Below are 26653 nucleotides of genomic sequence, written 5' to 3'. Positions count from 1 at the left end.
ACACACATGGACATTATAAAGTTAAATTTAAAAGTCCGTCTGCTACATGCATGTTGGACATATATTTGTATTGTTGAAATCTGAAATCTCTGGGCTATAAAATGTATCATTGAGTATCCTACCATTATTACTTTGAAAATAGAATACTAATCTTCTAAGTATAGATGAATGTGTTTCAGTGTAAGTTCAGAGTCTTGGGTCCTGAACTTGTTCATTTTGAGTTACGTATTTGTGAGCAATGTGACACTAAGTAGCAGAGGACTTGGGCAAGACACAATTCATTTATTATGCCCCATGGTAATAAAAGAGAATAGCTAATTTCTTCATTTGAGGGAAAACCTCAACTTTTAGGCAGGGTTGTTCTTGAATATGAGTAGTTTAAGACCATGCTTGTGGCATACCTGAATTTTCATTACTGTAATTACACTAATGAAAATTCCTGCTTAGAAGTAAGTGGAACAGCTCTGATAAGATGCCACACCCCAGGAGGTGTGTTTGACCTAACCAGGCTTCGCACAAGGCCTCTGAGTGGCTTGTCCATCTCTTGGAGGTGGGCTGGAGGTCAAGGACAGCCTCGCTTTGTTTTTGTGGCTTGCTTTTCCTTTTGGCATTCTTTTCCTTAGGTGTTTCCTGTTCTTGCTGATTGGCCGGTGTACAGGCTGAACACACTTAGGAGCAGCACAGCCTGTAAGAAGCCTTACAGAAACTCAGCTCTAACTGAAGTGTTCATTTGGGACCTGCCTGCCTCTAAAATACACAAATGTTGGGGTTGGGATGAACTCTGAAATCAGAAACCCTGGGGTAGTTGCACTTCTCTTCAGTGCATTTTAGAGACCACTTATTGTGTGCAAGACACAGCCTTAAGCCTTAAGGGCATTCAAAAATGAGTAAGACTGACCCTTGCCTTGAGGAACAGAGGAAATAGGACACCAGGCATCCGACTGTGTGTGTGCTCAGTTGCAACAGCCCAACCAAGACTCTGAGAAGCACGTTTGTCCAAAGACACAAGACTCTGAGAAGCACATCCTTCCAAAGACACGGGCCTCACCTGGGAGGGGAAACAGTGTATCATTTTTAAGAAGGATTACAAGTTTACTTGGAGTCATTTCCAAGGTGGACCCCCAATTAGTAAAGAGCAGTCAACCTAAAGATCTTGTAACCTTGCAGGATGGATTTCAAGCTGCCTGAGGCTTATTTTCTCTGTTCTCTCTGTGCAGTTGGTCTCGAGTTTCCTGGTGGGAACCAGCCGGCACATGGGGATGCTTTCTGACTGCAGTCACCTCTGCTGGTCCCCTCCTTTGGGTCTCTGTTCTTTCTCTCCCCCACTCCACACCCACACCCTACTACCCTCTCCCAACCATTTACCTTTTTCTTCCTCTTGCTCACTCCCAATCATGATTTCCCGGTAGTATTTTTAACTCTTAAGCAGTCTCAAGATCTAAAAAAGTTAAAATGGTCCTCCTCAAAGAGGGTTCAGAGAAATGCTTAACTTCTCATTGTGCTCTGTGAAGATACATTGTAATCCGAGACATCTTTCTTAAAAGATAGGTTTCTGTTTGTTTTCCTTTTGGTTTTTTTTTTTTTCTTCAATATCATGCTTTCAGAAAAGCCAAGTATAGTAATACTTAAAATCTACAGTTGAAAACTAAAACTTTATGAGAGCATTTGGGGAGTTTTGTAGCCCTCTGGTGGAGTGTCAAGAGAATCCATAATGGAAATATTTGATGACTTGGATTTTAACTGTTTTCTATATGAGTGAATAATAGACTTAAAAAAAATTTGTTTTTTAGAACACTCTTTTATTTGAGAGCAGCCATTTTGTTCACAGATCTGTAGCTGAGTATCTCAACATTTATTTTTAATACTTACATGTTTCCATTGACATGAACAACTGTTTCATTTAGAATTAAGAGTGGGTCAAGTATACAGTATTTCAAAGGAATTGTGCCTATGCTTTTCATTTTTGTTTAGGATTTTATTATGTGATTAATCACAGAAATTTAAAACTGTGGGGAGGGCAAGTAAGACAGTCTGTGGATGATGAATACAGAAAGGCAGCCAGGATTTAAGTGCTGTTTTGCATCTATGTTATGCAAATGAGCAGTCATAAGCCTTTGTATAAAAGCAATTTGACATTGAGGAGGTAGCATTGAATTGAAGTCAGACCTGAGTTTTAGTCTCAATTCTCTTATTCTATAGATACAGGATTCTGGAGAGGTCAAAGCACCTATTTGGAAGATTATTCTTCACATTAGTGAAAGATAGCATAAGTCATAACTTCTAATATGTCTTGCAGTTGTGTGGTTTGAGGATTTTTGATATCATTACAAATATTGGAAAGCCATGCTCTGTGGAATCTTTGGGGGGGAAATGCACATTGGTGACTACTAAAAATATGATTAGCTAAATTAATAAAAATAAAGCTTACTAGCATACTGAGAGTTAATTGGGGATAGAAGTATTTTCATTTTTGTATTTCTAGTATGACCTAACATGTGATATATAGCAGACATTGAAAAACTGATGTTTGAATAAATTCAGAAAACAATTTCTAAGTTCTCACCCAGAAATTGAAAATTGCACCCAGAATAGATTTAAGTAGAATTCATGCTGTTTCAAGAAATGCCTTTTTAAATAATCTATAAATAATTTTGTTAGCATAGACTATTTGCCTAATAGGCCTTAGGTAATAAATAGTTTAGGTCATAAGTGATCACTTATTTTTTTTTTAAAGGGAATCGATTATTAATCATATAATTTTAGTAAGAGAAAAAGTATATTTTCCTAACAAAAATATTTTTCTGAATAATATGGGGAGTTTTTTTTTTTAAGATTTTATTTATTTATTTGACAGAGACAGCGAGAGAATATGGGGAGTTTTAATGCTTTCAAAATTGTTTGCTTTGATTTTTCTATAAACGACAGAAGATTGAGGAAAAGAAATTAGCCTAATAACTCATAGCTGTTGTATTTTTAATAACTTCCTGTGTGTATGAAAACCATCCAAAAGTATTTCAGTTATCTTGGACTTGGTAATTATTAGGTTGCATTTTTTCTCTTGAGCAGTTACTCCAAAACTAGATTATAGCAAGTTAAGTTTCATTATCATCATTTAGCAAGTTTTATGTGCCAGTTATAAACTCCCAGATATTAGTTTAAAAAAGTGATGCCACTATAATATTAATGATAGATGGCATACATTTGAAACATTTAGAAATGATCATAGCCTTAAAGCCAAAACGAGCCAGAAAATATTAATGGTATAGGAATTATTTTATGTGGATCTGAATTATGTATAGCAGAAAGAGATAGAAAGAGATAAATTGCATAATAAATCAAAGTTCACATGGTGTATTATTTATTTTTTTAAAAAAACTACAGAAACTTTCTGTTTATGCAGCATGTCAGCTATTTGAAAAAAAGATGAATAGTTCCAGATTCAGATTTATTCCAAGAATGAATATTTAGCATCCAATAGTGTCATGCTGAATGTAGGAAAATAATTACAGTGTATGTTTTACCATGAAGAATTCTAGGAAAGCACTGACTTTTTATACTTTCAGTGTGCTTTTATTCTCTGATCAATTTGTATCTTTTGTGTCTTTTTGATTTATAAAAGTCAGGTGTTTTAACCTTCCTTTCAAAAACTGTAGCAGTAATATTCAGAAATTGTACGTAAGGTTATATTAAGACAATAATTAACAGGAAATGTTTCTTCTTGATAAATTTGTTGTATTAAAACAAGATGATTGCAGAGCACTGCAAACATTGGAAAATGTTATTTGGTGAAAACACCTATAGAAATTACTTGCAAGATATATTGGTGACCAGAAAAAAAATTTGGCGGACTTTCCTAGTATTTTAAACAGGTTCTGATTCTAAACAGGTGCCTATACGAGGGGGATTTCAGTGATTTGTGTATTTTTTGCAGCATGGTTTATTATAGAACTACTGTGTTATGCACTTTTTAAGAGTTTACAACTAATAAATTTAATTAATACTTTTGTAAAGAGCCCTGGAGTACTTCTGCCCTGATTTTGGCCAGTGCTCTGTGGGTTTCTATTCATTTGCCATCTAGGTGCAGGTGCTATTAGCCATCAATATGTTTTGTCCCATTTGTTATGTGTCAGTGTGCCCCTAACCAAAAGAATCACAGAACTACTGTAACTAGAACTCAGATTTGGAACTTTAAGAACTGCAGCGTCCCATGGTACCAGTGACCCTGGTGTGGTTATGGCTATGGTGATTATTTCCCTTTCAAGCAAGAGGCATGTGTGCTGAGTCACTTATTCCTGGAATGATTTTGAAAATGATACCATAGGTCATGCGTGCATACATTCATTGGGATTCAACATTTACTACCACGTTGTACCCAAGGAGCTAGACAAATCGAAGTATGAATGTTCATGTCTGTCATCTCTCATCTTTCCACGTGGGTCTTGTTAAGTCTTCTGCTTCTGCTGCTGTCCTGACGTGCCCACTCACCATCCTGTCTAGTGGGCCCCATCAACTTGTTTGTTGCTCGCTTGGTTCAGGAGTCTGTTGATGTCGGTCAAGTAGGTCTTGACAGATAAAGCTGAGGGTGAATGGAATTTTCAGAAGTCAGGTAGGGAAATGGTTAAAGCTTTGGAAAAAGAGAATGGGAGCAAAGAAGAATGTCCCCAGTGAAGTAGAGATGAAGAGGGCCTTAGAGACAGCTGGGAGAACCATATGGAAGGATGGGGAGCTAGCAGTGGTGGTAGGGTCGGATTGAGTGTCAGAGCTTCATGGAGAAGAGATGCAAGGGGGGAGGGGGCGGGCTTCTGACTGTCATGGCCACAACCATTAAGCAACCTCACAGGGGCTACTGGTCCCTCCCCAGGCCATTCCGGTCTGACTCATGTAGATGGATGTGGAAAAGGACACGACAGTAAACATTCCGGAAAAGGATTCTGTCTTTGTAGATATTTTAGTGGTGTAGATATAGTCCTAGGATTAGTGAAGTTTTTCTTTGATAGTTATGCAAAGATTTTTATATCCAAGAATCAGAACACTGTAATTGAGCTGATATGTTTGACAGATATTGATTGGCTTAATGTAGATAGCAAAGGCAAAATGCTTGTATAAGATTATGCCAAAAAAACATTTCTAACAAAAGTTCTTGTTAAGCTTTTCTAGAATTTGAAGTGTTTCCATCAGATATTTGCTGCCTAAATTTTTAGAGCTTATGGAGTTACTGTTTTGTTTATTCTTGAAAATAATGTCATTAAACTTTGGGGGCACCTGGGTGGCTCAGTCGGTTAAGCATCTGCCTTTGGCGTGGGTCATGATCTCAGGGTCCTGGGACCGAGCCCCACATCAGGCTCTGTGCTCAACGGGGAGCCTGCTTCTTCCTCTCCCTCTGCCTCTCCCTCTGCTGGTGTTTCTCTCTCTCTCTCTCTCTCTCTCTCTCTCTCTCTCTCACACACACACACACACACACACACACACACTCTCTCTCTCTCTCTCCCTCTCTCAAATAAATAAAATCTTGAAAAAAATGTTTGTACAAAGAACTATTCTTAATTTTTTTAACATTATACTGACTGAATTAAAAACTGAAGTTTGACCATTCAGAGATTTTTTTACCCCCCTAGGAAGCATGTCTACTTGTTTCAGCGGGAAACAAAATAAAATGGAAGAGATTTTTAAATGCTTTTTATTCATAGTGTTAAAAATGGTTAGAGGAAGAATTCACATTTTTCCTTAACACAATGTAACAAGCAGTTAACTTTTTGGCATAGTGATAAATCTGCTTCTCTAAGAAGGTGTTTTGTGTTTTAATAAGTAGCAATACAGGCTAGTATATTCATTTTTATTGAATAGTTGAGAAAAAAAGTGAATTTAATTCATAAGGTATTGCTCTGGGCTTATTGAGATTTTACTACAACATCCCAATGGGAGGGCATCACATTCAACAGAGTATTATTTAAAAAAAAAAAATTAGCAAAAAACATGTTAAAGTATCCTACTATTTGTGAAATGTTACCATCTTTGATCTCTTCAGTCTCTAAAATAAACAAGCTTTTTTGGTAATGCTGAATCAGTAATAATGGAATATGATTTTAAAACAATAAATCAAAGATTAGTTACCTAGAGACAGCACTTAAATTATTGCCATGATGTATTCATTCATGTATTCATGAATTTGCTCATTTGTTGATTTAATTTTATTATCTGTTCTATTTTTAGACCTTAATATTATCTATCTAGATACTTAACAACATAGTTGTGATTTATATACTATTAGTGAAGACAAATGGTACCTGCAGAGCAAATTATGCCAAACAACAACAAAAAAGTTTTCTTAGCTATATAACATTTTTTAAAAGATTTATTTCTTTTTTTAGAGAGAAAATGCACATGAGCGAGCATGCATGAACGGGGGGAGGGGCAAAGGGAGAAGGAGAGAATCCTCAAGCAGAGTCCCCACTGAGCGTGAAGCCTGAAGCGGGGCTCCATCCCAGGACTCCGATATTATAACCTCAGCCGAAATCAAGAGTCAGACACTTAACCAGCTGAGCCACCCAGGTGCCCCTTAGCTATATAAATTTTTAAACATTGTGGTAAAATATATATAAAATTGGTAATTTTAACCATTTTTAAGTGTACAACTCAGTGGCATTAATTAAATTCACAACGTTGTGCAACTGTATCCACTATTTTCAAAACTTTGTCATACACCCAAACAGAAACTGTATCTTTTTAGGTAGTAACTCCCCACTTCCCCCCTTTCTTTATCCCCTGGTAATCTCTTAGCCATTTTTTGTCTCTACGAATTTGTTTATTCTATATATTTTGTAAAATAGATCATATCATATACTTGTTCTTCTGTGTCTTTCTGGCTTATTTCACTTAGCATAATGTTTTCAAGGTACATCCATGTTGTAGTATATATCAAAACTTCATTGCTTTTTTAAAAATATTTATTTATTTGAGAGAGAGAGAGATCGAGAAACAGGACCAGGGGGCAGGGAGAGGGAGAAGCAGACTCCCTGCTGAGCAGGGAGCCTGACACGGGGCTTGATCCCAGGACCCCAGGATGATGACCTGAGCCGAAGGCAGACACTTAATTGGCTGAGCCACCCAGGCGCCCCAAAACTTCATTGCTTTTTAGGGCTGGCTATATTCCACTATATGCACATACCACATTTTGTTTTTTCATTTATCTATTGATAGATACTTGGATTGTTTCCAGCTTTTGACTGTTGTGAATAATGCTGCAGTGAACATTTTTGTACAAGTATCTGTTTGAGTCCCTGTTTTTAATTCCTTTGGGTATATACTTAAGAGTGGAATTGCTGGATCATATGGTAATTCTATTTTAAATTTTTGGGAAACTGCCCAACTGTTTTCCACAGCAGCTCCAAATGTGTGACACTTTCAGTTTCTTCATATCCTCACCAACAGTCTTTATTTTTATTTTTTTTAGATTACAGCCATCTTACTGGGTGTGAAATAATAACACATTGTGGTTTGATTTTACATTTCCCTATGGTAATTCCCTAAGACTAATGATCTTAAGCAACTTCTCATGGGCTTATTGGTTGTGTATCTTTTTTAGAGAAATGTCTATTAAGTTCTTTGCCCATTTTTAAATTGGATTTTCTTTTGTTGTTGAGTTTTCTTTATATTTTCTGTGTATTTAAACTCTTATTAGATAAATGTTTTGCAAATATTTTCTTCCATTGGGTAGGTGATTATTTTACTTTCATAATCATGTCCTATAATGCACAGATGTCTTGAAACTTGAAGTCCAGTTGGTCTGTTTTTCCTTTTATTGCTCATACTTTCAGTGTCCTATCTAAGAATCCATTTCCAAATCGAAGGTCATAAAAATTTCCCGTGTTTTCTTCTTCTTTTTTTTTTTTTAAGATTTTTATTTATTTATTTGACAGAGAGAGAGAGACAGCGAGAGCAGGAACACAAGCAGGGGGAGTGGGGGAGGGAGAAGCAGGCTTCCCGCCGAGCAGGGAGCCCGATGTGGGACTCGATCCCAGGACCCTGGGATCATGACAGGAGCCGAAGGCAGACGCTTAACGACTGAGCCACCCAGGCGCCCTCCCCTGTGTTTTTTTCTGATAGCTTTATAGTTTCAGCTCCATATTTATGTTGATTCCCTTTGAGTTTATTTTTGCATATAGTGTGGCGAAGGGGTCCAGCTCTATTCTTTTGCATGTGGAAATCCAGTTACACTAGCAGCATTTTGTTGAAGACCCTATTCATTCCCCATTAAACTGAGTTGGCACCTTGTCAAAAATCAGCTGGCCATAGACATACAGGTTTATTTCTGGATTCTCAGTTCTGTTCCATTGCTCTCCATGTCTTTCCTTTTGCAAGTGCCATACTGCTTTGATTACTGTCACTTTGTCCTGAGTTTTGAAACCAGGGAGTGTGAGTCTTCTGACTTTGTTATCTTTTTCAAGACTGTTTTGACTCTTCAGGGCTCCTTGACACTCCATATGAATTTCAGGAGTGGTTTTTCCATCCATTTCTCCAAAAGAAGCTGTTGGAATTTTGATAGGGATATCAAAATGTTGACATCTTAACAATATTAAGTCTTCCAATTCATGAACATGCTATGTCTTTCCATCTATCTGTCTATCTAGCCGACTTTATTTTTTAGAGCACTTTTAAGTTCATAGCACTATTGAGCAGAAGATAAAGAACTTTCCCATATATTTCCTGCCTCAATATCCATGTATTTTTTAATGGAATTTAAACTACCCTTTAATTTCTTTCAGCAGTGTTTTGTGGCTTCATATATAAATCTTTAACCTCCTTGGTTAAACTTATTAGTGGGTGTTTTATTATTTTAATTTTTTAAAGATTTTATTTATTTGAGAGAGAGAGGGAACACAAGCAGGGGGAGCAGCAGAAGGAGAGGGAGAAGCAGGCTCACCACTGAGTGGGGAGCCCAATGCGGGGCTCTATCCCCAGACCCTGGGATCATGACCTGAGCCAAAGGCGGACGTTTAACTAACTGAGCCACCCAGGCACCCGGTGTTTTATTCTTTTAGATGCCGTTATAAATGGAGCTGCTTTCCTAATTTCTTTGTTCATTCCTGTCCTGTGATGACACAACTGATTTTTGTATGTTGATCTTATAACCTAGAACTTTGCTGAATGAATTTGTTAGCTCTAGTAGCTTTCTTGTGTATTCCTTGAGGTTTTCTATATATGGATGTCACCTGTGAACAGATAGTCTTACTTCTTCCTTTTCAATTTGATGCCTTTTATTTTTCTTGTCTGATTACTCTATCATGAAATTTCAGAACAATGTTGGATAGCAGTGAAAGTAGGTGTCCTTGTCTTATTCTTGATCTTAAGTGGAAAAAGCTTTATCCATTATGTATGTTGTTAGCTGGGGTTTTTTTGTAAATGCCCTTTTTCATGTTGAGGGAGATTTCTTCTATTGCTAGTTTTCTGAGTGTTTTTATCATGCAATGGTGTTAAATTTTGTCAGAGGCATCAATTGACAAGGTTACGTGGGTCTTTTTTTCCCCCTTTGTCCTCCTAATTTGGTGTATTATATTGTTGGACCATAGCTCAGAACTCTTGAAACATAGTAACTTTGAATTCCTGGGATAAATCCCACTTGGTATAGTATATAATCATTTTAATATGCTATTGGATGTTTTGCTAGTATTTTGTTGAGGATCGGCTATATGAATTTTATTCATTGCCAGACTAGCATTCAGGATTTTCTTGGATGCCTCATTTGAGAAGGCATTTCTGTCAAAGAAATAATAGAACTTCTGAGTCTTACCTATCTGAGTAAATCAAAATAATTTTTTGCTTAAATTTTTATAACTGCCTTTACACATAAATACAAAAACAATTTCATCTATATGGTTAGAAATACTTGTGGAGTGTCTGTTAGGTGGCAGGTGATGAGCTAAATATTTTATATGTTCTTTCAAGGTAACAGTGATCAGTATTCTCATTTTACAAATACGGACATGGAAACTTGGAGCTAGTAAATAAGAAAATAAGGAGTTTTAGCCCTTGTTAGCCCTTCTTAGTCCTTGTTTTTTGTCCTTAACCCCTGACTCCTAATGCTACATTATTAGTCTGACTTGAGAGGTGAGTCTAGTGACAACACTGCAAAGAAAGAATAATAGTGCCTATAACTAAAGAGTACCCATATGATGGGTTTATTTTCATATCCTTATTTTCCCTAGTTCAGAACTCTTCAGACGTAGTAAAAACACCATATAACAGAAATTCTTGGACCAGAGTAATTAGAGTGCTATAATTCTATAAATGAGTGGATGAATTGATAGGAAAAATAATAAAGGAAATCCAAGAAGGGCATGAATAAAATCTTTATAAATCTAAATGCACATGAATCAGTCTTCATCATTTCCAAACATTTAGACATTTTGGAGGACAGCAAGAGTTCTCAGTAAAACAATGTGATTTTTTCTGTGTAAATGTTGTGGCATAACAGGTGTGTTGGCTAGTGATAAGATAATCTGCCAAGCAACAAATATATAATTGCACATGAATCCCAGGAAGATGTTAGCCCTGGGGTATATTTGAATGTGATTTTTAAAATGGCATTCTATTTTTTTCTTAGCATCAGAAATGGTTGCATATACCTCTATCTTGAATGGTGAGGTTGATACTATTTTTCACAAATAGATTTTATTTTTAATGTTTTAAAATATTATTGTGAAATATATCATGAGTTCACTTCCCTCCTCCCTTACCTGTGCCGCTCCCCCCACCCAGCACTTTTACCTGGACAATATTAAATTTTTTTTTTTTTTTGCTCATGTCTCCATTAAGAAGTCTTGCTAGGTTTTTCACGTCTTGGTTAGCCACTCCTAAATCCTTCCATAGCACCTGTTCTTGTTTGTGACACTGTAATTTTCTGTTTACTTGTCATTTAAAGACTGTAAGTCTGTTCAGGGCAGAGAATGTATTTTGTTTAACATTGTAATCTGGGCACCTTCTTCAATGGCTGGCGCTTAGGAAGTGCTTAATATTTAAAAAAAAAAAAAAAAGTAAAATGATCTGTGTTATTTGCATATGGTTCAAACTGTATCAGTACAGTCTATGCTACCTCTAATGAATGTTATTCTTTTTTTTTTTTTTAAGATTTTATTTATTTATTTGAGAAAGAGCACATGAGCAGGAGGGGAGAGGCAGAGGGAGAAGCAGGCTCCCTGCTGCGGGACTCGATCCCAGGACTCTGGGATCGTGACCTGAGCTGAAGGCAGACACTTAACCGACTGAGCCACCCAGGCACCCCTAATGATTGCAGTTCTTAACTTGAGAAAGTTACTGTTCTGTGACAAACTTTGCTACCCCTGCCAATTGGTAAATAAATCTTAGGAGGAGATTTCCTTAGGAGGAAATCTTAGGAGGATTCATTTATATACCTGAATGCATTATATTTTCAAGGAATAAATGCTCTGTACTGAGTTTTTCCATGTCACTGACAATGAAGAAAGGGTGTGGGGCAGTGGGACTGTGACACCTGCCACTACACTGATCATCAGGGTCTTTTTCACTGCCTTTTCCACCTTCTCCCCCAAGGATTCTGAAATAATACACTTGGTCACAGAGCAGGCCCTTCCCACATGGAGGGTACCTGTCTCTCGGCAGGGATATTTGGAACTTGAAGAGCAAGGCATTGGACATAATTCTTTTCTTACTATAGTAGTCATATTATGATTACTAAACATTGTCAAAGTGAGCCTGCATGAAAGCATTTTCTTATTGCACCATTTTTAGAAAATTGCCCTACTGCCCTGAGCTCTGGTGGCTTGGAAGTGCTGAGTGTGAGGTCTGTTCAGGCAAGTACTCTCTTCTATGTGATTGTGGATAAAGTATCTAAAACATCTAAAACAAACTGGTTTTCATTTTATTTATTTATTTTAAAGATTTGTTTATTTTGGAGGAGGGGCAGAGGGAGAGGGAGAGAGAATCTCAAGCAGACTCCCCGCTGAGTGCAGAGCCCAACGTGGGGCTCAATCACACAACCCTGAGATCGTGACCTGAGCTGAAATCAAGAGTTGGATGCTTAACCGACTGAGCCACCCAGGCGCCCCCTGATTTTCATTTTAAAATACACTGAGGTCTAAGGTAAAAGACTCACTTCAAATCATGTACTTTTTTCCCTTCTCTTTGCCTATATCACTTATACCCTGATCGTATGCAGGTTTGGGATGATACCTTTTTTCCTAAAGAGAAACAAATCAGGCAAGTGTATAAATCAAGATATCAAGCAATAAATATGTCGAGTCAAATTTGAATGCTAAAAGAAGGCATGAGTGGGGTCAGTTGGGGCCTGAATTTGTGTTGGTTGGTGGAGACAGCTTACATTAATTAAACTTCCTAGAAGGAATGCCCTTTACATGGGTAAGGTCAAAGTAAACAGACATACTGGGAAGAAAATAGGTGTACGAGGTGAAGAAATAGGAATTTCAAAAATATATTATCTTTAATTGCAAAATGGGTTGGTGCCTTTCGGGAGTGATATTCACAAGACGTACCAATGGAGTGGCCTTGCTGTTGATGGAGCAGAACGTAGGCCATTGCCGGAGCAGTGTCCTAGAGGCCCATAAAGGTGTTGCACTAGGCGAGCACAGGGATGGGGTTGTTTAAAAACTGGTGTGGAAATAGGGCAATATTTTAATAAGTTTTGTCTTTTCACCCTCACATTCTCCAATAATGCTGATACTACCTGACTAGTAAAGATACCTTTGGAAAGGAAGAAAAGGAAGCCTTGTTTGAAATTTATTCTATGCAGTTGGGAGACATGAAGGTATCAGGTTTTAATAAATGAAACATTTCAATAAATAGATTTTTCCTATATAATTAGGAAAGTTAGCTGTATTGGATATTTCCATGAAACATCAGTTTTTCCAATGCACAGTGACTGTCTTTTCTAGTAACAGAACTGTGGCTTTGCAGGAGACATTGATAGGTGGCTCTTATATGGTCACATAGGTCTGACCCCTTGGGACCCCATCCTGGTCTCCAAACCCTGCTGGATTTGGTTTGTGGCCAGCTGCTGATAACCTAGAATAAATCACCATGAATCACTCAGAAGGGACTAGGGAAAAATGAGAAAGCAGTAAGAAGGTAAAGGAACATTTTGAGGATGAAGAAAGGGCCAACGTTTACTATATTCCAGATATCAGGGAACAGCACGATTGGCGTCAACTCCACTGGAAGGTGAGTGCCCAGAAGTAGTGGTCTCAGTGATGCCCCAGTGCACAGTGCAGTGTGACACATGATGCTTCTGAAGAGGGTACAGGAGAGCAGAAGAGAAAATTGGTATAGCATATGTTTTCTTAGATTTGATTCCATATGGTTTCCTGGATACTTTAATAGGCACCTTTAAGTAGGCAGAAGTATTGGAAATCAGAATAAAGGGAAGGAAAAAAAAAAAGAACGTGGCAGAATATTGGATGGAAATGCATTGGCTGGAATGAAGATGATAGCTAAAGAAAAATTGAAACCTGAGGATTTTGAGAAATGATCAGAAAAATTAAAATACGTAAGTAGAGCAAAGGTCATCAGGTGAGTTTTTTAGAATCCAAGATTGGAAGGATTTGCGGAAAGAGAGAATATTGATGGCTGGGGCCACTTCTTAAAAAAAATCTTAGGAGAACTTGATTTAAAAAAAAAAAATCCTCTCAGATGTGGCTGAATTATGAGTGACTGAGTATGATTGACAGGTGTCAATTCTATAAGTAAGTGAAAATAGAAGGCACCATTTTACCTGGGATTTGGGTCATCTTCAATAACAAGGCAGTTTATCTTTGTAGTTCATCCTTATAGCTAATGAGAATAGACATATTCTCAATGTAACTAATAACCTTCCATGTTTTAACCCTTCAATAAAGGACAGGGTAGGGGTGAGTGAAATGTTTTATTGAATTCCGTCATGCTGCTATATTGGAGTTGGAAGTATGAGCACATGGATATAGAATGGATGCTGGGCAGTTTCATGGCTTGGTCACCAGGTCCATCATGAAATACAGGAAGGTTTTCACACGTATCCCATATTTTGCCAGCACTGTAATGTCATGAGGAGTTACTAGAATACTCTCCAGTAAAAGATGATTTGATGTTACCCCCTCGGTCTTTGAGCTGGCTTCACATGGCACTTACGCTGTTATAAATGAAGAAGGTAGCATTGGAGTAGGTGGTGGTTTCAAATTGGACAGTTGGGAAAGCAGATTAGATTAATTTAAAATTCTGCACTCCGGGGCACCTGGGTGGCTCAGTCGGTTGAGCGTCTGCCTTCGGCTCAGGTCATGATCCCGGGGTCCTGGAATCAAGCCACACATCAGGGCTCAGCGGGAAGCCTGCCTCTCCCTTTCCCACTCCCCCTGCTTGTTTCTGCTTTCGCTAACTCTCTCTCTCTGTCAAATAAATAAATAAAAACCTTTAAAAAAAATTCTGTACTCAAAGATTACAAGGTCATTAGTATGAATGTATGGATATATAGTAGAAGTGTGACACATTTGTATTTGTGGGAGGGCAGGTGGAGGAAGGAAGTATTTATAGAGTTACTCACATGAATATTAAAATCATCCATGATAAGGATTGGACACTCAAAGGAAAAAGTGATGTCAGATATTCAGGTTGTATAAATTCAGATGTGGAGAACAGGCATAAAACAGGGAAAGGGAATATCCAAATCTTGCATAATGAGATAATGGGACAGAAAGTCCCTCTCATGTTATAATTTACTGTCTCTGATTCAAAAAGAATGTTGCTGTGATTTCATATATCCACAGTATAACTTGAAGAAAATTGTTAATGTAATTTCAGTTTTATCTTTTAAACATTGAGTAGTTTGGGAGGGTATGCTCAGTAATGCTTTCATGTTGCTTAATTGGTAACTTGTTAACATTTTTATTTAATATCAGTGAAGAAAAAATTAAAATTAAATGGCTGCTATAAAATGTGATTAGTGATTCAAGTGACCAAATTGAAAAGTCTCTTGTCTGGGTTCATACAAGTCTGTCTACAGGTCTCCTCCTTACCAATATGCCCTTTCTACTTGCCCTTAGCCAGTATTTATTGCATATGAATGGCAAGCAAACAACCCTCCAGAGATTATTTTTTATCTGAAGTCTTTGCTTCTCATCTCTTTGATAAATCTGCAGACAAAGGTACAATGCTCTTCCCTTGTCTCTCACTCTTATTCTACTCTGGCTTCCATACGTGTATATGGTTTCCCTCCCATTAATACAGTACATTATTTAACTATAAGAATTTTGTTTTTGAAATCTTCCTCCCTGCCTCCCCCACCTCACATAGGGATGTATGCACAGCATTCAATAGGTAATCAATGAGTGATTGATGAGTAAAAAATTGAATAAATCACATGGACCCTTTACAGAAGATGGCAATTGTGTGTATGAGGTTTAGCTTTCAAATTTACTAACTGAAGGTCTTAGAGTTTTAGTTTTAAAAAATACATTTTAAGATTTTCTTGGTTGTCTTTTCATCATAGCAAATGTGTGAGTAGTTTGAAATTTTCAACACTTCTCTCTAGGGTACCGCTCTGCTGCCTTTGTTTTTTTTTCATGCTGTTTCTTCAGTTCTATCAGATGAAGCAATATCTCCTGCCATAATTTATGTTCTAGGTAAGCTGCATCATTTCAATTTCCCTAGAAAGCACAGTTAAAGATTGTAACAAATAAAATAAATGCAGCTGTAAGATGCACGGACATACAGTTGTATTCCTGGATAATGATTACCTTCCGTTACCAGTATAATTTTACTATTCTAATCATTTAATTTTTCTTGCCCTTGACCAAGATGTAATCATCTTGGATGTATTTTCTTTTTCACTCCAGGTTTCAAATTCTTTATACTCAATTTGTGATTGTTCACATGGGAATCTGGTCCTGTCTGATGCACATTTATAATTTCTCCTCTACTTGCACACCAGCATGTAAGCTGGCTCAAAACTTCCCGACCTCTCTTTATCTCATGTCCTCTTCTAACAGTTTTTTTCTTTCCTTCATAGCCAACTTTCTCAAAACAACCATACATGCTAAAAATTCCCACATTTTTCTATAGAAATCTAACTCTTACTTCCCGTTGTCTCCCATCCTCTACCTTCAGGGAAATTCTTCTGGCAGAGACCACTTAATTGTCAACATCCACTGGTTGCTTGTATTCCTTATCTTTTGATTTTGTGGACAAGTCCTTCTTTCAGAAGATCTCTCTTCCTTTGACTTCAGTAACACCTTTCTCTTGAGTATCCTTCTACCTTCCTTTAAGTTGCCTTTAAGCTTCCTTTTCCCCCCTCTATTTCTTTGTGTTTGGATGAACTTTGGAAATTAACTCCTTGTATTTTTTTCCTGTCTGCTGTTGTGCCAGCTCATCTAAGCTCTGGACTTCTAGACTCTTGTGTCCACCTACTCTTCTCCGTGACATCTGCTTCTGCCAAGTTCAGGCCCACATGATCTCCTGGCCAGAAGCTCCATAGTGTTCTGATCACTGAAGCCCCTACACTTCCCCGGAAACCCTGTCATCGTACTCTTCATTGAATGCAGTTATTTTCCTTAATGTGTACCAAAATCACATCTCTCCATTTTCTTTGCATATCATTGTCTTCGTATAAAGTCTGAATTCCTTGGGTGAGCTCTAAGGAATCCCATAGCCTGAGTCTTGCTGAACTCTTCCACCTCATAGTTTGTCTCCTCATAGTTTCCACCTCATATTTTGTCTCCTTCTACCTGCAGTCCATACTTATGTGCTCCATAAGTTGCCATACTGCTTTATGACTTCTTAGTTTCCTCATGATACTCTGTTCCATTATGTCCAACTTATTGTGACCACTATCCCTGAAATCTCTCTCTCTTGTCTGAAGGACTACTTATCCAGTGAAACCTTCCTTGATCTGTTGCAAGATAGAATTGGCCACTATCTCTTTTGTAGCTTCAGCTTCAGTACCCTGAACTGAACCTCCTGTCTCAAAGCTTATGCTCTGGTCAGGAACACAGAGCAGTTTGAACCTAGTGTGACTGATACTCTGGGAAGAAAAGGGTGCCACAGCATGTTAGAAGGATGCTTGCCTCCACCTTCCAGAGGAAGTGACTGCTGAGGGGAGATTTGAAGGATAGTAGGTCTTATCCCAAAAAGGGATGAGAGGGGAAGGGAAATGTTTACAGGCTTGAGAGGCCCTGGAAAGCGGAATTACAGAGGGAATAGCTGGTCTTCCCACGCTGGAATGAAATGCAGGGTGTGGCGCAGAGGAGGGAAAGGGGACTGGTTCATACAAGGCCTTTAAAACACATTGATGAATTTGGAGCTTAGGCTGATGGTAGTGGGAAATAATGTAAGTTTGAGTAGAAGAGAGATCTGAACAGATTACAATGTAGAAAGATCTCTCTTATTATAGCATCAAGACAAGCTTGCAAGGGAGCTGGTGAAAGGGGGCCACAAAGAAAGGAGTTAGGAGGTTATTGGCAGTAGTTCAGGAAAGGTGATGGCAGCTTAGAGTAGGTGGTAGCACACATGGGTAGAAATAGATTGGAGAAATTCTTAGGGGTAAGTGAATTTGTAACTACCTGGATATCTGGGGAAGTTACAGTAAGGAGAAATACAGGATGCTGCCCAGTGTTCTGATGTGGACAATGGTGGTGCCATTTAATAAGAATATGCATCATTGGGGAGAGTCCAGCTGGCATGGGAAGATGAAGATCTCAGTTTTGTGTTTGAGGTTCCTGTGTGACATGAAAATAGAAAAGGCTAGCAAGCAGCCTGAAACCTAAGTGACCAGTTCCCCTGCCCTTTTCCTTTGACTGGAAAGTAATATTTTTTTTAACAAGTCTTGGTCATTCTTCATGCTCTGTGACTATTAGACAGTTGGTTTTCAAGAACTATTTGAATGAATGAATGGATGGATGAATGAATGAATGAAATGGAAATACCCTCGAGGTGGATCTTCCTTATCTACACTTCTCCACAAAAGGGTTGTATTTAGAACTTCTGGCCAATCAAGATTACCCTGTTAGCCTTTACAGGATTCTTATCATGAGTACTTCTAGTTTCACAGAGGAACAGGAAACAAAAGTACATTGTAAAATATCAGAGAAGAATGGAAGCACCATTTCCCTCCTCAGAGTTTATAAACATATCTTTTCTGATTCCATGTTAGTACTGTTATCTGTTATTTTCTCCCTGAGATTCAGGTTGTTTGTGACTTTAATGAAGGCCTGACATGGATACTCAGGTATGATTTTGTGCTGTCCATGTTAATATTCAGATAGTGAAAAATGACTGTAGTTTTAAAGTCTAAGTAGTACTGATTTCTGCAAGGTACACTTACCCACATGAGAAAATGAATCATGCTTTTCAAAGTGGATCCAATTGGTTGTCATTTTCTCCTTGTATTTATATTCAGTTTGGAGTTAATCTGGCAATATCCCTAGATATTATAAAGGAAAAGTGGTCAGGATTCTTGTGCAAAATAACAGTGCCCAAAAGATAGCAAATGTGTTTTTGAATGAATGGAGAATTTCTTGGGAAATCACAGGCACGCACAACCCCCCCCCCCCCCCCCCTGTAAGGGTCACGTTGGACTGTGTTATAATGCTGGCCAAGGAAAATCTTTGGAAGAGAGCCACTGGGGAACAGCAGATGTTCTTTTTGGTTCCGTTGGCAGTGAGGGGCACTGTGAGTCAAGGTTAAGGCTTGGGAGCTAAATAATAGAACTGAACTAGGGTTTTTTTTTTTTTCCCCTTCCAGCAAGCAATCCCCAAGGTCATGGACTCTGTCTTCAGAAATTCTAGAGATCTGAAGTGATTAAGAATTGAACTTTCTTATGTTTATCATACACCACTAGGGAAGAAATCAAGTGAATCTGAGCTCTGATGAGTAATGCTTGGGTCTCAGTTAAGGTAGCTGCAATCAGAATATAATTCAAGATGCTGGGATAGGAGATCACTGATTTCTGTAAAAAGACAAGTAGAGACCAAAAAAAAAAAAAAAAAAGTCACTCTTGATCTTCATTTTAACTTTGCTTTGCAAATTAAGCCTCTAAAAAAGCACCCTTGATTGAGGTGAACCATGCATACTTTTAAGTTACATTTCGCTTAACTCTCTCTTTCTCTCTCTCTCCAGTATAAGTACACTCTGGGTGTGCCTGTGCACTTGGAGATGTTTGGCTGAAAATACTGCAATAATTTTGTAAGACGTTATCTTACAGCACTCAAGGGTTTTGATGATTTTATTGTAGAGATGCTCTGGTCTCTAGCAATGAAATAATAGAATTTAAGTGTTTTGTTATGCAAAACTTTTAAAAGATTGAATTTATTTTGAGATAGAGCGGGAGAAGCGCACTCGTGCAGGAGCGGGGGAGGGGCAGAGGGAGTGGGAGGAGCCCTGATGTGGGGCTGGATCCCAGGATCCTGGGATCATGACCTGAGCTGAAGGCAGCCACGCAACTGAGTGAGCCACCCAGGCGCCCCTAGGTGAAACTTTTTTGCATATGCCCCTGTAATTATGATCTCTATGCTCCTGACTCTTTTTTTTTTTTTTAACTTTTTTTTTTTTTTTTTTTGAGAGAGAGAGAGAGAATGAGAGACAGAGAGCATGAGAGGGAGGAGGGTCAGAGGGAGAAGCAGACTCCCCGCCGAGCAGGGAGCCCGATGCGGGACTCGATCCCGGGACTCCAGGATCATGACCTGAGCTGAAGGCAGTCGCTTAACCAACTGTATGCTCCTGACTCTTAAAGTATTTCTACCTCTCGCCAGATATCCTCTCCAAGCTTCGGTCTGAATATCAAAGTGCATATGTGACATTGGGATGACTCCAGTGTCATGGCGACAGTTTAAATTCTGCAGGTCTCCAACTGAACTCACACTTTGCCCGTCAAGTCTGATCCAGTTGCAGTGTTTCCTGTGTCTCCGTGCATGGTGTCTGCACCGACTGAGTTATACACTCAGAAACCTCAGGCACGAATGTATCCTTGCCCCTGGCCTCTCCTTCCTCCCATATCCAATTCATCAATTCCTGTTGATTTTTTTTTTTTTCCCCTTAATGTTTGTGGAATCTAGCTCCCTCTCTGCAGTTCCCCTGAGATCACTCTGGTCCTGTGGTTCTCAACTAGGGGCAGTTTTGTCCCCAGGTGGACACTTAGCAATATCTGGAAACATTTTTGTTGTTACATCCTGGGGATGGCTACTAGTGTCCAGTGGGTAGAAACCTGGGATGCTGCTAAAAATCCTACAATGCACAGGAAAGCCTCACAACCAAGAATTATCCAGCACAACATGTCAGTCAAGCTGAGGTTGAGAACCTTTGCTCTAGGCCAAGCCAGCATCTTCTCATTTTTAGATTATCAGAGTAGCCTTTGAACTGGTCTTCAGTGGTGCAAATCCAGCCCCGGGACCCTTCCTGGCTTCTCAGTCCTACGAGGGTAAAGGTGACACTTCCTGTGGATGGTCTGGAGGGCCCTGCAGCGTCCTGCCTGTGGCCCCTTCTCCAGCTTCTTCCTGCTTCTTGCTCCGTTTGCTCTCATTCCTCCAGCTGTATTGGTTTCTTTTTCATCTTTGCGCTGCTTTGCTCTTCCTGCCTAAAGCTTTCATACACACTGCCCTGGAACATTATTCTCCACACCTTTGATCTGGTTAATTCTTCAGTTTGTAACTCAAACATCACTACTTGAGTAGCACTTTCTGAACCCTACTCTAGATTAATCTTAGGATACAAATTCTCATAGGCCTGGACTTTTTTTTTTTTGGTATCATTTAAGTTTGCTGTAAGCTTGTTTCCTTTTTAAAAAATGGGTGTACTTAAAAGAATAATAACTACTATTTGTTAATAAACACTTAGGCCACCCACCCTACTAGGTTCTCTGTATTTTTCTTTAATCATCACAACAAACAACATGTGATGGATGATCTTTTACATTATTACTTAGTAGAATCTAAGATAGTCCCCAACATCTCTGAAATTAGGATAGATCTTATGGATGGCATCTTAAATTTGGTATTAATTTTAAATGTGGTCTTAATCTTGTTTTGCACATGAGAATGCTGAGGCACAGAGGGCTTGGGTCACTTGGCCAGGATTACATAACTAACAAGTGGTGGTGTCAGGATTCCAATCGAAGCAGTCTTAGGGCCGTATCGGCTTCAATTCAGTGCCTTCCTGCATCATCATGTCGCCGTGAGGATTCTCGAGATAATACATGTCAAGCATTTAGCTCAGTGATGTTTAGTAAGCACTGAATGAAGATCAGTTGTGATTGTTATTGTTTATTATTTCTCTTATTGTGTAATTATTTCATACTATGTCTTCCACAGAAAGATTTCAGAAGGGCAAGGCCTCTTGTCTCTTCTGCTACTTACTGTATCTGTTTTTCTTAGCACTGAGCTGGGTAATAAGTGTTTTTGGAATGAATAAATGAATGCTTGAATGAAGAGAGGACCATTAAGGAGAATTGGAATTCTATCATTTGATGACACAAATGTTTATCTTGAGTGATTGGTTTGTGCCTCTCTTATGGTACTTACCCCATTCTGTGTTGTAACATTTATTTGTGTAATGGTCTTTTATCTCCTCAACAGATTATAAACTCTCTAGACACATGGCATTGCATCCCCAGTACCTACTACAGTTTTATTATAAAGAAGACACTCAGTACATACATTGGACCGATTGACTCCTGGATAGCCCTAATGCTTCTAGTCCAGGACCCAGCACTGTTTTGGAAGAAGCTTATCTCTGGGGATTTTTTTTTTTTTTAAAACAACATAATAAAACTTTTTGCTATTGAGTTGCTCTCATTTCCAAATTGTCTTCAGGAGGATGTCAACCAAATATTCCTGCATTTCTTTATAGACTTACTGGAAATAGTCATGATAATCATTTGAAAAGTAGAGATGAGGTGGGGGGCGCCTGGGTGGCTCAGTTGGTTGAGCAGCTGCCTTTGGCTCAGGCCATGACCCCCGGATCCTGGGATAGAGCCCCAGGCTCCCTGCTCTGCGGGAAGCCTGCTTCTCCCTCTCCTTCTGCCTCTCCCCCTCCTTCTGCCTCTCCCTCTGCTCTCTCTCTGTCAAATAAATAAAAATCTTAAAAAAGAAAAGTAGAGATGGGGAATAGGTATTTGGGGATAATTTTCCTTTTTTTATTTCTGGTTTAATGTGTTGAAGAATTAGCAAAAATTTTTTCAGAAAGGGTTTCAGAGGGACAGTTCCTCAAATAGCCTTTATTTGCTGGCCTTAAGAATTAAAAGAATGAGAAAACGGGGTTTTAAGCATTGGAGGTTGTTTATCTGAATTACTCACAGTATTGTAGAATAATGCATTTATAGCCTTTCCAGTTGGCTACATTTATTGGAAGGCTAAAGAATGAATCTTTTTATGCCAAGGAGAATGTTAGGTCGGCGGCCTAAACAATTTACCTGGCTTCTTCCTTTTGGATCTAGCTTCATGTCTTTGGCAGCTGAATGCAAGGGATATTGCGTTCTGCCCTGTGGATGCCAAAAGTTCACAGAAGAGAGCATTTTTGGTGGACTGTTCTTGTTTTAAGGACAAAGGTGTTTGAATTTCACACTTTAATTTTCAGGGACTTGTTCGTACTCTATAGGTGAGAGGTTCATAAAATCATGTATTGTGTACTAAGCACTTGGGGATATAGCGCATGTTTTGCCTTGATTGGCTGCTTGGAAAGTTCTACCGTCACCTTTTTTTCCTGGACTATATACTAAGCAAGGCCCAAGAGGGAGCATTGAGTGGAATGGAAATTAATTATTGTGTAGCTTCAGAATTTAAATACCTTACACAAAAGGGAAGATGTTTTACTAAGTGCAGTGACGCCTTTGCCTACCAACAGAACTCCTCACCTCAGAAAATTGTGCATACAGGTTGATACTTGCAGGCCAAAAACCAAATGAGTATCTTTGGGTCACCAGCTAGCAGTCTCTACATATATTTGTACTTGTATGAGGTGTTAATTACTTCCTTTGTAGCAAAGTAACTAGGGTAGAATAGGATCCTATACTATATGGTCATTTTTATGCATTTTGAAATACGTCATACCTTTGCAACATTCCTATAAATTACCTTGTAGATCTAAATATTTGGAGGAGTGTTTCAATTATACATAATAGCAAAAATATTAAAATTAGTGTGTGGACTTCTGCTACACTACAAAGCAAAAGACCTTACAAACACAACTTTTTTGTTATCCATATATACAGGTGGATTCATGGACCTGTGTGATTTTTATCATTGTCGAATAACTAAATCAAAAGATTTTCTTCTCACAAATGGAGATGAGGGATTTGCTTTCTCTGAGCCAACAACTCCTACTACTCTAGACTAAATTTTTTTAATGTGCATACTTTTTTATCCTAATGAACTTGTACAAATATACATCAAGAAAATATGTAGAATAGCTTATTTCAGTATTGTTTTAATGTCAAAAAATTGGAAACAACTTAAATATGCTTCTGTAGGCAGCTGGATAAATAAATTACTACATCCATCCAGTGAAATGCTGGGTAGAATTTAAACAGATTTATGTGTGCTGAAGTTCAAGACCTGTATTTGCAAGTTTCAGAACAATATCAAGAAGATGATTTTATTCATGTAAGGAAGGTGAAATTTACATATATATTCTTTTAAGTGTATTATATCCCTTCTAGAAAAATACATAAGAAACAACTCATAATGATCACTTAAAAGGATAGAAAGACTTAGAGGCTGGGGAACTTTGATATTTGCCTTTCTATTCCTCTATACCTTTAACATTTAAAACAAAACTCATAAAATAGTTGTATTTTAATGTAGAAGTGAAATAGTCTGAATTGAATCCTTAACTCTTTGGTTGGTTGTTTCTCAGATTGGAAGCCATTTGATTAACAAGTGAGTGAAAAGAAGAAAACGTGAAGAAAATGTTTTAATTTTGCTTGTGGCAGAAGTAACTGACCCATAGTCCACATGCCTTCCTGAACCCCCCCAGAAGACACATGTGGGGGACTCTCTGTATGTCCTGCACATGGAATGCTGCAGCCCCTACACTCAGTCTTAGGATGTTGTTCTGGCTCACTGCCCCCCTCCCCAAATGGTATTTGTGAGACACTTCTTTGGAGCTCATTATTATAGAGCCTTTTCTTAGTCTGAAGAGGGGTGCTCTGTTGACAGGGCCAAATTATAGCTTGGATAATTACTTTTGTTCACTTCCCTCTCCTCTCTTTCTAATAGATAGCAATGCTATTTTTGTTATGATAATAATGGATACTTAGGGTTTTTCCCTCCAAATTCTTTGTTGTCTTTCTGTAATTCACATAATGCATTCAGAATATTGGTGAGTCTTTGATCTTTTCATTTTGTAAACGGTCAAAATGAAATTTTGTGAAAGCAACTGACTCTTTTCAGAGACAATGGCTGAATTAAGACACACAAAGAATAACTGATAAATTCTCAAATATGGGCTTTGTACTGTATCTGAAGAGAATTGCTGCCTTTAACCCAAAAATGAGATCTTCTGAGAAACTACTTTTTAAAAAAAGGCATTTATCAACAGAAATCATAAAATATCCTTGGACAGAAGAAAATACTGGGAAGAAATATTAATTGAAAGCTATATATCATGTGCTTTTGCACATTGTAACCAAACAAATGTTAAACCATATAAATTTGTTGAGGAAGATGTAGCCACTTACATAATTAAAGGTAGGGGGAACATAGATAACTGTGATTACATGACAGGATAGGATAACAATAAAGACGGAAAGATGGTCCCAATGCTTATGGGGTAATCCTCTATGCAACGTCACAGGTCATGCCTACACTGCACTTGGAAAACCACTTTCACTTATATGGGTCTTAGGATCAACACTAGATATGTAGCAGAAAATAGGTGGATCATGTTTTAATCTGAAAGATTTCAGAATGCCAATCAAACCTTTGGCTTGCTCTAGTTTTCAGAAATACTATGTGAAATGTGGATCATAAAGCAGAATTTGGCTCTAAAACACTGAATTAAAATTATTCTTAGGAAGGCTTCAATTAACTCCACAGCAAAACTACCAGTATTCTCAATTTTGTAGCTAGAGATGCTTATGAGAGTGGCAGATGGCCACACAAAGCAACCATGTTATTTTATTTCCAAATTTGTGTAAACTGAACTCATAAATTTTTATAAAAATAAGACTTCTCAAATTTACCACAACAGTCCTAGGTCCCGGAATCAAATTCTGGCATCTTAAAAAGTTCTCTAAATTTGCTGATGAAGTAAAGTCATCATAGATATATATATATTTTTTTAATAGTAACTTGTGATTTAAAAAGGTTAGAACTTCTATATCTTTTCTTCCCATTCAGCTCATCTGCCAGGTGTTGATCATGGTGGTTGAACATGAGTGCTTTGTAAACAGTTCAGTTTGGGATTGAGCTGGACCTGGAATGACTAGCTGGGAGACTTGACACAAATGATGTGGCCCCTTTAACCTCTGTGTCCTCGTCTGTAAATACATAACCACATGGTTTTTAAGGATTGAGTGAGAGAAACCGTAGGAAGCAGTTAATTAGCACAGCACTAAGAACATAGTAAGTGCTTAATTATTAGCCATTTTTATCTAAGTTTTTTTTTTTTAACATTGGTCAGTGGGAAATAGAGGGAATGTACTACAATTTCTTTAAGTTCTTCAGGTTTTTTAAAAACTGATTACACTGTTAGTATAATGATTAGGAAGCATTCACTTGAACTAGGCAGCCTGTGGATGTGGGTATGAGTTCAAATATTTAAAGGTGGTGCAGCCTGCGCACTGACCCCAAAATGGATGCTGGCAGGTGGATCTTGCCAGAATGTGCCTACTACACACCGGTCAGGCCTTTGGAAGCCCTTTTTGCAGGTGATACTTGCATTGTTATCACATGACTGATGAGGCAATATGACATCTTATGTAGTGACATTTTAGTCGGTCCTGAATTAGGCAAAATATTTTTGTTTTAATCTCCTTGGTGAAATTCTTGGATTCCAAAGAATTTTGGAACTTATGGGGGGTGGTGGGAGGCTAGACATCTTGCAAATTAGAAAACTGAGGCCCTAAGGAAAGAAAGCACATGCCTAAGTTTCTAACCATTTGCTGCCCCCTCTCTCTTCTCTGCTGCTTTCTAGGAATCCTTATGTCCCAGTGCGTTGATCACAGAGTGGGATCCTCATAGACTGGGTCTTTTCTTGATTATTCAAGACTCAATTTATTCTTTTTTTTCTGAACCAAGTCAGTCATTATAGAATGGAGATATGGACAGTGCAGGAAATGGGGGTTAATGTGTGGCCACTTGACAGACATCTGAGAGCTTGTAGTTAATGGAAAAAGAAAAAATCATTGCCATTTGCTGTTATTGGTGATTTCTCTGTGTTTTCTCCACCTAAGAAGTCAAGAGTATGAAAGTCATTCTGATTAGTTGAAAGTTTCAACTGGGTTCTAATAACTTGAGTTTTACCCTGACAAAGAAGTAGCATTAATGTCTCTGTCCTGTTTACACGGTCCTCATAACTCTTGAGACTCAGACCATTCTATCACAAGCAGAGCATCACCTCATTTGAAATCTTACCTAAATCCCATTTGCTACTCAGCGGTAGAAGTTCTTTTTAAGTAGTATCCTCTGTGGTCTACATTTTAACTTCATGT

At 38.2% G+C, this 26653-nt stretch overlaps 1 protein-coding gene across 2 annotated transcripts in view; it reads left to right on the top strand.

Annotated features, from left to right (window-relative positions):
- NPAS3 (neuronal PAS domain protein 3) overlaps nt 1-26653 on the top strand; it is an 840191-nt gene that overhangs the window by 212645 nt on the left and 600893 nt on the right. The gene's annotated exons all lie outside the window — the stretch shown is intronic.

This window comes from Neomonachus schauinslandi, chromosome 9, assembly GCF_002201575.2.
Source record: "Neomonachus schauinslandi chromosome 9, ASM220157v2, whole genome shotgun sequence".
NCBI lineage: Eukaryota > Metazoa > Chordata > Mammalia > Carnivora > Phocidae > Neomonachus > Neomonachus schauinslandi.
This window is presented reverse-complemented; position numbering and strand designations above follow the sequence as displayed.